Below are 10,637 nucleotides of genomic sequence, written 5' to 3'. Positions count from 1 at the left end.
AAAAGAAGCACCTCCTCCTGAATCACACTGAATCCTGATTGGGCAGAGCATGCAGGGCTCAGGCAAGGGCTGATTTCAATTCCAAGTGGATTGCAATGTAACAAAGAAATGTGCTTGGGTTTATGGGTGCGCATTAGTGTTGTCCCGATACCAATATTTTGGTACCGGTACCAAAATTATTTTGATACTTTTCAGAACTTTTCTAAATAAAGGGGACCACAAAAAATGTCATTATGGAAGAAAATGCATATATTACGGAAATTAATGTTTTGCTAAAATGTCGTAAGGGGGGACCCTTTCGAAAAATAAAAAAAAACTGACTAACTTCAGCAGCACATTTCTGGTGCTGTAGTTGTATCAAATGTCTCAAAACGTCATCAGGAGTCCCGACACAACTTGAAAATGGAAGCAAATGCATATTTTACGAAAACATTTTTTTGCTAAAATGTCGTAAGGGGGTACCCTTACGAAAAATTCAAAAAAACGGACTAGCTTCAGCAGCACATTTCTGGTGCTGTAGTTGTATAAAATGTCTCAAAACGTCATCAGGAGTCCCGACACAACCTGAAAATGGAAGAAAATGCAAATGTTGTGGAAAAAATGTTTTGTTAAAATGTCGTAAGGGGGGGACCCTTACGAAAAATAAAAATAAAACGCACTAGCTTCAGCAGCACATTTCTGGTGCTGTAGTTGTATAAAATGTCTCAAAACGTCATCAGGAGTCCCGACACAACCTGAAAATGGAAGAAAAAAAAGGTTTTACGGAAAAACTATTTTGCTAAAATGTCGTAAGGGGGGAAGTGTTGTCTCGATACCAATATTTTGGTACCGGTACCAAAATTATTTTGATACTTTTCGGAACTTTTCTAAATAAAGGGGACCACAAAAAATGTCATTATTGGCTTTATTTTAACAAAACATCTTAGGGTACATTAAAGGCCTACTGAAATGATTTTTTTTAAAATTTAAACGGGGATAGCAGATCCATTCTATGTGTCATACTTGATCATTTCGCGATATTGCCATATTTTTGCTGAAAGGATTTAGTATAGAACAACGACGATAAAGTTCGCAACTTTTTTTATTTTATTTTTTATTAAATCAACATAGAAAAAAACACACGATACACTTTCAACTAGTGCATCAACCCCCAAAAAAACCCTCCCTCCCCCATTCACACTCATACACACCCACTCACACAAAAAGGGTTGTTTCTTTCTGCTATCAATATTCTGGTTCCCACAACATGGACAACACTTCTGCAAGGGACACAACACAGTCCCTGAAGCACACTTGATTGTTTGTGCTGCTGGTCCACTAACATTTTCATTTAATTACTTTTTTTCTTTTTTTTTTTTCTCCCTTATGTAATTATTTTTATATTGTTTTACTTTCCCTTTTATCCAAGAAAATATTTATTTATCTTATCTATTAAAAAAAAAGGAAAGAAAGGACCTTATCTTCACCAGACCTGGTTGTAAATGAAATTAGCTTCGTTTAAAGTTTTTTTTTTTTAAAACCAGGTCCAGTCCAGATAATGTCCAAAAAAAAAAAAAAAAAAAAAAAAAGTTCGCAACTTTTGGTCGCTGATAAAAAAAACCTTGCCTGTACCGGAAGTAGCGTGACGTCACAAGTTGAAAGTAAGGCTGAAACGACGTGTACGTCGACGTCATCGATTACGTAAATACGTCAACGCCGTTTTTGTGCGTCGACGCGTCGCATACCTTATTTCCTTAAATAGCCTCCGGGGCGCTAATTCATTTAAAACCTCTTCTCACTTCTGCGCTTACCAAAAGGCATTGCGGTAAATTTAGGCCTGCGCTTTTAAATTTGAGTGTGATGTAAGGATACCATCATGAAAAGCACATTTAATAAAAAAAAAAACAAACGTCATTATGGTCTTACCTTTACTTATAAATGAGTATTCTGATCAAAAGCATCGATAACTTGTTTATAGAAGTCTTCCTTATCTTTCTTCAGTTTTAGAAGTCTCTCTGTCTCGATGGAGCTATTCCTTTAAGTATTACCTCCTGCTTTGATTGAAAGTCCAGTTTATAAAACTGTTTTATTTTAGATATGTAATCATCCATGTTAAAAGTCCAAGCAAACGATCGCTGCTCACTCTTGTTGCTTGTTGTCTTCTTCTGCAGCACTGGTCTTCTGCAGTACCGGTAGTCGCAAGAAGGATCACTAGCGCCCTCTACCAGCAGGAGGCGGGAGTCATTTAATGACTCATATTTGACACACGCAGCTACGGTATATTAATAAAACATAGCTTCTTACTGTTCTTTTTAGCATATTCAATAGCTTGGACCTTAAAGCCTACTGAATAGCTCTTAATCTTCTTCCCTTTATGCGATTTCAAATGATTGAAATCAGCCTTCTCCATTTTGAAAATGATGACTCGTGACGTGACGTGACGAGTTTGACCCGGCGGAAGTTCTAGGCACATGCTAATTATTTTGCGAAACGAGTTTGGCCCGGCGGAAATTCTAGACATGCGCTAATAAAAATAATATTTTGCGAAACGAGTTTGACCCGACGTTAATCCTGGGCCGGCGGTAATGCTAAGCATGCGCTAATTATTTTGCAAAACGAGTTTGACCCGGCAGTAATTCTAGGCATGCGAATACGCCAATTCAAGGAAATACGCACTTTTTTGTATTGGATGTTTATCTTTATTTTTGCACATTTTAAAGCAAAATAAGCAATACTTTTAGTTTTGAAATGCTTATACTATTGCAGAATATTAAGATTTGTACTGGATGTTTACTTTTATATTTGCACATTAAAAAGCAAATAAGCTACTTTTAATTTTGTTAAATGTTAAAAGTTTTAAATGTTTACATTGTTACAGAATATTTTGTCATGTTGTTGTCAATGTTGACTGTGTGGCTATACTTTTTTTTTGTAAATAAAAGCCATGCCTTTTGAAAAAACTGGCCTACATTTATTTTTTCATCTTCATTTTAAATAAAAAAAATAATCGGTAAAAGGAAAATTAATCTATAGATTAATCGAAAAAAATAATCTATAGATTAACCGATTAATCGAAAAAATAATCTATAGATTAATCGATAGAAAAATAATCGTTAGCTGCAGCCTTAGTTGAAAGTCTCCTCACATTTCCCCATTGTTTACACCAGCAACGAGAGCGATTGGGATCGAGAAAGCGACGATTACCCCATTAATTTGAGACAGGATGAAAGATTCATGGATGAGGAACGTGAGAGTGAAGTATTAGAGTGCAGTGCAGGATGCATTTTTTTTCGCTCTGACCGTAATTTAGGTACAAGGGCTCATTGGATTCCACACTCTCTCCTTTTTCTATTGTGGATCACGGATTTGTATTTTAAACCACCTCGGATACTATATCCTCTTGAAAATAAGAGTCGAGAACGCGAAATGGACATTCACAGTGACTTTTATCTCCACGACAATACATCGGTGAAGCACTTTAGCTACGGAGCTAACGTGATAGCATCGGGCTTAACTGCAGATAGAAACAAAAGAAATAAACCCCTGACTGGAAGGATAGACAGAAAATCAACAATACTATTAAACCATGGACCTGTAACTACACGGTTAATGCTTTCCAGCCTGGCGAAGCTTAACAATGCTGTTGCTAACGACGCCATTGAATCTAACTTAGCTACGGACCTCGACAGAGCTATGATAAAAACATTAGCTCTCCACCTACGCCAAGCCTCATCTGCTCATCAACACCGAAGCTCACCTGCGTTCCAGCGATCGACGGAGCGACGAAGGACTTCACCCGATCATTGATGCGGTCGGTGGCTAGCGTCGGATAACGCGTCTGCTATCCAAGTCAAAGTCCTCCTGGTTGTGTTGCTGCAGCCAACCGCTAATACACCGATCGCATCTACAGCTTTCTTCTTTGCAGTCTCCATTGTTCATTAAACAAATTGCAAAAGATTCACCAACACAGATGTCCAGAATACTGTGGAATTTTGCAATGAAAACTGAGCTTTTTGTATTGGATACAATGGCGTCCCAATACTTCCGTTTCAACCATCGACGTGACGCGCATACGTCATCATACCTAGACGTTTTCAACCGGAAGTTTCGCAGGAAATTTAAAATTGCACTTTATAAGTTAACCCGGCCGTATTGGCATGTGTTGCAATGTTAAGATTTCATCATTGATATATAAACTATCAGACTGCGTGGTCGGTAGTAGTGGCTTTCAGTAGGCCTTCAAATGTTTATTATTGCAATTTAGTCCTTAAATAAAATAGTGAATATACAAGACAACTTTTCTTTTATTAGTAAGTAAGCAAACAAAGGCTCCTAATTTAGCTGCTGACATATGCAGTAACATATTGTGTCATTTATCATTCTATTATTTTGTCAAAATTATTAAGGACAAGTGGTAGAAAATTAATTATTAATCTACTTGTTCATTTACTGTTAATATCTGCTTACTTTCTCTTTCAACATTTACTATCTACACTTCTGTTAAAATGTAATAATCACTTATTCTTCTGTTGTTTGGATGCTTTACATTAGTTTTTGATGATACCACACATTTGGGTATCAATCAGATACCAAGGCGTTACAGAACCATACATTGGTCATATTCAAAGTCCTCATGTGTCCAGGGACATATTTCCTGAGTTTAAAAACATAATATATATATTTTTTTTTAAACGAAAAAAGATGTGATGCCAAAAAATAAACATAATCATAGTAGTATCGACTAGATACGCTACTGTACTTGGTATCATTACAGTGGATGTCAGGTATAGATCCACCAATGGTGTGTGTTTACATTGTGACGCCGGTGAGCTACGGTGTGTAGTGAAGCATGTTTAGCTATCCCTCGTCCTGCAGGGATGATATTGTAAGAAATGTACCGGTACTTTTCAGAGGCAGTATTGCACCGAATATGATTTACTAGTATCGCAGTACTATACTAATACCAGTATACCGTACAAACTTAGTGCACACTTTAATACATCTGAATTTATTCTTGTGTAAATGTTTTATGGATTTGCACATACACCTATATTTAGTAGGAAATCAACACAACTCTCAACACTGGTGACAGGAATAAAACTGCTGATGCATTTGAGGAGAAGAAGTCTCACAAATACCTGTCTTTTTTTTTCTTTTTTTTTTTTTTCTAAGGAAAAAAAAAACATCTTATGTTTGTGGCATTGCAGTAGTGTAATTATATTGCTTTCACCTCAAAACGCTCTTATGAGTACCGCACTGACCCTCAACCTCTCTTATTCAAGACACATTTTTTGTGAAAAAAAAAAAAATCTATATAAAATTGGTAAATTGGTATTTTTTCATTTCCTTTGGAGAAAATGTCTGTAATCCGGGTTAATACGATAGTTTAAAAAAAAAAGGACGTCCCCTGGTTAGAAGTACAAAACCCAAAATCTATGAAGTTGTCACGTTGTGTAAATGGTAAATAAAAACAGAATACAACGATTTACAAATTATTTTCAACTTATATTGAATTGAATAGACTGCAAAGACAAGATATTTAATGTTCACACTGAGAAACTTTTTTTTTATTTTTTTTTACTTTTAATGGCAGCAACACATTGCAAAAAAGTTGTCACAGAGGCATTTTTTACCACTGTGTTACATGGCCTTTCCTTTTAACAACACTCAGTAAACGTTTGGGAACTGAGGAGACACATTTTTGAAGCTTTTCCGGTGGAATTCTTTCCCATTCTTGCTTGATGTACAGCTTAAGTTGTTCAACAGTCCGGGGGTTTCCGTTGTGGTATTTTAGGTTTCATAATGTGCCACATATTTTAAATGGGATACAGGTCTGGACTACAGGCAGGCCAGTCTAGTACCCGCGCTCTTTTACTATGAAGCCACACCGTTGTAACACGTTGCTTGGCATTGTCTTGCTGAAATAAGCAGGGGCGTCCATGATAACTTGGCTTGGATGGCTACATATGTTGCCCCAAAACCTGTATGTACCTTTCAGCATTAATGGTGCCTTCACAGATGTGTAAGTTACCCATGCCTTGGGCACTAATACACCCCCATACCATCACAGATGCTGGCTTTTGAACTTTGCGCCTATAACAATCCGGACGATTCTTTTCCTCTTTGGTCCGGAGGACAAGACGTCCACAGTTTCCAAAAACAATTTGAAATGTGGACTCGTCAGACCACAGAACACTTTCCCACTTTGCATCAGTCCATCTTAGACGAGCTCGAGCCCAGTGAAGCCGCCAGTGTTTCTGGGTGTTGTTGATAAATGGCTCTTGCTTTGCATAGTAGAGTTTTAACTTGCACTTACATATGTAGTGACAAACTGTAGTTACTGACAATGGTTTTCTGAAGTGTTCCTGAGCCCATGTGGTGATATCCTTTACAAACTGATGTCACTTTTTGATGCAGTACCGCCTGAGGGATCTACGGTCCGTAATATCATCGCTTACGTGTGTGCAGTGATTTCTCCAGATTCTCTGAACCTTTGGATGATATTACGGGACGGCGTGGCGAAGTTGGTAGAGTGGCCGTGCCAGCAATCGGAGGGTTGCTGGTTACTGGGTTTCAATCCCCACCTTCTACCATCCTAGTCACGTCCGTTGTGTCCTTGGGCAAGACACTTCACCCTTGCTCCTGATGGCTGCTGGTTAGCGCCTTGCATGGCAGCTCCCACCATCAGTGTGTGAATGGGTAAATGTGGAAATACTGTCAAAGCGCTTTGAGTACCTTGAAGGTAGAAAAGCGCTATACAAGTATAACCCATTTATAATTTATTTATCATTATTACGAACCATAGATGGTGAAATCCCTAAATCCCTTGCAATAGCTCATTGAGAAATGTTGTTCTTAAACTGTTGGACAATTTGCTCATGCATTTGTTCACAAAGTGGTGACCCTCGCCCCATCCTTGTTTGTGAATGACTGAACATTTCATGGAAGCTGCGTTTATACCCAATCATGGCACCCACCTGTTCCCAAATAGCCTGGTCACCTGTGGGATGTTCCAAATAAGTGTTTGATGAGCATTCCTCAACTTTCTCAGTCGTTTTTGCCACCTATGCCAGCTTTTTTGAAACATGTTGCAGGCATCAAATTCCAATTGAGCTAATATTTGCAAAAAATATTAACATTTTCCAGTTGGAACATCAAATATGTTGTCTTCGCAGTCTATTCAATTGAATATAAGTTGAAAAGGATTTGCAAATCATTGTATTCTGTTTTTATTTACCACTTACACAACGTGCCATCTTCACTGGTTTTGGGGTTTGTATATATACTGTATATACATATATATATATATATATATATATATAGACTCCCATACTGATTGTGATATCAAAGTTAGTGTTTTACACATATTTTTACACAGTTAAAACTATTAAAATGTGACTTTGCAGCTAATAAAGGATGTAAGATGGTGAAACGTTAACCCTTGAAAAGAGTATTTCTATTTTCAATATTTTTTTATAGGAAAACAAAAAGTGAAGATCTTTGAAAGGACTTGCCTGCTACTGAACTGTCCACTTGTGTGTGTGAGACACTCCACTTTGAGCGACAAACAGACGGGAGGAGAAGAGCGATGACGAGGTTGTGGAAATATCCTAAGCGCCCATGAATGCTGACACATAACCACTTTATACTCATATTGTATTCATAATTTGTATTGGTGAATGACGTCATGAGTGTGTATGAGAGACTGAATCAACACGGAGTTTAGTCAAAGCACATTTAAAGAGAATAACAGGCTGACTATAAAAAAATGTTTAAAGCGTCCATCGTGTATGACTTGCTAAGATAGTTTTCATTTCTCTTTGGTTCTGCTGCCGTGAACACGTCTGCTTTGTCCATCAGTGTGATGGAGTGTCCAGGTAGGTCCACATTTTGGACTTGCAAAGGCAAATTTTCTTTCAGTCTGGCTGTCTGGTTTTCTGTTCTCAATACTTTTTTTTATCAACACTCCACCACTGTTTGCTGCCATTTTCTCATACATTAGTATTATCGGGGCTTTATTTAGGTTTTGTGTGGCCCCATTTTGGTCTTTATTTATTTATCTATTATTATTATTATTTTAGATTCCTAAAGGGCCACACCCCACCCTGAACAATAATGTCACCGCCCCACATGTACACGCTCGGTATGTATAGGTCAGGGGTCGGCAACCTTTACCACTCAAAGAGCCATTTTGACCCGTTTCACAAATTAAAGAAAACAATGGGAGCCACACAACTCTTTTGAAATTTAAAATGAAATAACACTGCATACAAAGTTGTTTTTTTTGCTTTGTGCTATGTATAAACCAAGGGTCTCAGACACGCTTCCCGCACCTTATTATGAAAATGTAATGTTAGTGCGGCCCGCAAGTTTTATATGAATGGCGCTTGCCAACCCTCCCGATTTTTCCGGTAGACTCCCGAATTTCAGGGCAACTATTCTCTCGAATGTATGCTGATTTTCACCCAATCAACAATAATAAGGGCGTGCCGTGATGTCACTACCTTTAGCGCCCTCTACGGCATACTTGCCAACCCTCCCGAATTTTCCGGGAGACTCCCGAAATTCAGCGCCTCTCCCGAAAAACTCCCGGGACAAATATTCTTCCGAAAATCTCCCGATTTTCAGCCGGAGCTGGAAGCCACGCCCCCTCCAGCTCCATGCGGACCTGAGTGAGGACAGCCTTTTTTCATGACAACAGGGTGACAAGAACTAAATCATCCAGACTAGAGATAAATTGTATTATTATGTTTATTTTACCTAAAAATAAATATATTTATTAATAAAAAAAATAAAAAAATAAAAAATATATTTTTACTATATTTTGCTAAAAACATCAAAATTAATTGTATTTTTATTTGTATTTTTTTGTGACTCTTTATTACATCCAGCCATAGAATTATACATTAAAATAAACATATTTGAAATAATTGATTTTAAATTATCATAATCATTCATTTAAAATGACCATATTTAATTATTAAAATAATTGCTTGTTTATCAACAACTTTAGCATTTTATTCATTACATTTTGAAACTCTCAGAAGCCAAGTTATGTTATATTCCTTAATATTTATTTATGCAAGTTTGAAGTATCAATTATCTAAACACAGTTTTGTTTGCATATTTTCAGGATGTAGATATCTATATCTATATATATATATATATATATATATATATATATATATATAATATGTATGAAATACTTGACTTGGTGAATTCTAGCTGTCAATATACTCCTCCCCTCTTAACCACACCCCCAACCACGGCCCGCCCCACCCCCGACCACGCCCCTACCCCCCACCTCCCGAAATCGGAGGTCTCAAGGTTGGCAAGTATGCTCTACGGCCTGAACAAACAGCGTGCCAGCCCAGTTACATGTTATATGAGGCTTCTGCAGACACACACGAGTGACTGCAAGGCATACTTAGTCGACAGCCATACAGGTCACGCTGAGGGTGGCGATATAAACAACTTTAACACTCTTACTCATATGCGCCACACTGTGAACCCACACCAAACAAGAATGACAAACACATTTCGGGAGAACATCCGCACCGTAACACAACAGAACAAATACCCAGAATCCCATGCATCCCTAACTCTTCCGGGCTACTTTATACACCCCCGCTACCACCAAACCCCGCCCCCCCCCCTCCGTGCGTCGGTTGAGGTGGGCGGGGTTTGGTGGTAGCGAGGGTGTATAATGTAGCCCGGAAGAGTTAGGGATGCATGGGATTCTGGGTATTTGTTCTGTTGTGCTTATGTTGTGTTACGGTGCGGATGTTCTCCCGAAATGTGTTTGTCATTCTTGTTTGGTGTGGGTTCACAGTGTGGCGCATTATAATAAGAGTGTTAAAGTTGTTTATATCGCCACCCTCAGTGTGATCTGTATGGCTGTTGATCAAGTATGCCTTGCTGTCACTTATGTGTGTGAGCAGACGCCGCATACAACATGTGACTGGGCCGGCACGCTATTTGTTAGGTGAAAAAGCACACGCGACGACAGGTTGTAGAAGACGCTAAATGCAGTGCCATCACGACACGCCCTCAATATTGTTGTCCGGGTGAAAATAGGAGAATGTTTGCCCCGGGAGAGGCAGTGAAATCCGAAAGTATCCCGGAACAATCGGGAGGGTCGGCAAGTATGCAGCTGAGCCGCATCAGAGTGGTCAAAGAGCCGCATGCGGCTCCGGAGCCGCGGGTTGCCGACCCCTGGTATAGGTGCAATAAATAAATAATCCTTAACTTATTTTGGTTAAAACCAGCTTTTAAAACAGGTACATTTTCAAGTTTCCCTTTACCTCATAGTGTAAGGTAGATAGTATAATAACAGTGTTATTCTAATTACCGTATTTATCGGAGTATAAGTCGCACCTGCCGAAAATGCATAATAAAGGAAAAAAACATAAATAAGTCGCACTGGAGCCTGGCCAAACTATGAAAAAAACTGCGACTTATAGTCCGAAAAATACGGTATTTGTATTATTATTATTAGTGCATCTACTGGGGGTTAGCCCTTTGAATGACATGTTTACATGAAGCATTTATTTTCCGGTTAGGCTTTTAATCCGATGAAAAGCAAGGTGAACACACGTCTACAGCGCTAAATATACCCTGTGGTGTACCCCAGGGATCAATACTAGGACCAAAATTGT

The sequence above is a fragment of the Nerophis lumbriciformis genome, linkage group LG03, assembly GCF_033978685.3.
Source record: "Nerophis lumbriciformis linkage group LG03, RoL_Nlum_v2.1, whole genome shotgun sequence".
Lineage (NCBI taxonomy): Eukaryota > Metazoa > Chordata > Actinopteri > Syngnathiformes > Syngnathidae > Nerophis > Nerophis lumbriciformis.
Note: the sequence above shows the minus strand (reverse complement) of the source record.